The sequence below is a fragment of the Echinops telfairi genome, unplaced genomic scaffold (genome assembly GCF_000313985.2).
Source record: "Echinops telfairi isolate 266 unplaced genomic scaffold, ASM31398v2 ScPeMD7_18;HRSCAF=68, whole genome shotgun sequence".
Lineage (NCBI taxonomy): Eukaryota > Metazoa > Chordata > Mammalia > Afrosoricida > Tenrecidae > Echinops > Echinops telfairi.
The window spans coordinates 41,676,711-41,677,751 of record NW_022103915.1 but is presented as its reverse complement, the minus strand read 5'-3'; positions in this window follow the sequence as shown (position 1 = coordinate 41,677,751).

Below are 1,041 nucleotides of genomic sequence, written 5' to 3'. Positions count from 1 at the left end.
AAAAAAGAATGCTGCCTTAAATCCATTTTTTCCTACCCAGTTCAAGTCAAGTCAATATATTTGATTTTATTTCAAAGTAAAATGAAATAAGGAAAAAGCATCTTCCTGTTAATGTTTTATCAAAGGATAGGCTAGAGATTTCTTTTTATAAAGATCAAGGAGAACGTTGTTAAAAAAAAGAAAGAAAACAAGAGAAATGGCATTTAAAATCTATGGTGAAGAGGTTGTTTGTAAGTGGATTATAGGTTTTTTTTCTGGGTGGTATCTTCCAGAAAATCATATAATGCTGGAATGAGGGGAATTTTCATATCAGGAGGGAGAAATCAGGATTGTATGATTTGAGTAATGTGGAATAGAAAACATAGGCCATTCCTAGATTATGAACAAGTTTCATTCCTAAATCTGTCTTCAAGTTAAATGTATACATAAGCAAGACCAGTGAAGTACAGTTTATATCTAACATCAGTCAAATGTTTTGTCTTTATATGTAGTGTACCTTTCTATGGATTAAAAATTTAAACCCTTCCAGATACCTGAAAAGATTTTAATATAATCTTTAATACAATATTAACAATAATAATTCTCATCTGTATGTGAGGCATGAAAGCTGGACAATTAAAAGGAAGACACCCCACCCCACCCCCAGAAGAACAGATGCCTTTAAATGATGGCGTAGAGAATACTGAAAGGGCTGTGGGCCGTAAGAAGAGCAAACAGATCTGCCTCAGAAGAAGCCCAGTCCGAATGCACCTCAGAAACGAGGATGGTGATACTTCGCCTCCTGTGCTTTGGACATGCTATCAGAAGAGCTCGGTCCCTGGAAAATGACACCATATTTGGTAAAGTGAGAAGGTCAGCAAATAGCAGGAAGGCCTGAATGAGATGGAGTGACACAAAAGCTGTAACGATGGGCTCAAATATGACCGGAATGTTAAGGATGGTGCAGAACCAAGCAGTGTTTTCTTCTGTTGGACACAGGTTGAAGTGCATAGGTTGGGTTGCTATGAGTCATAACCAATTTGATGTCACCCAACAATAACA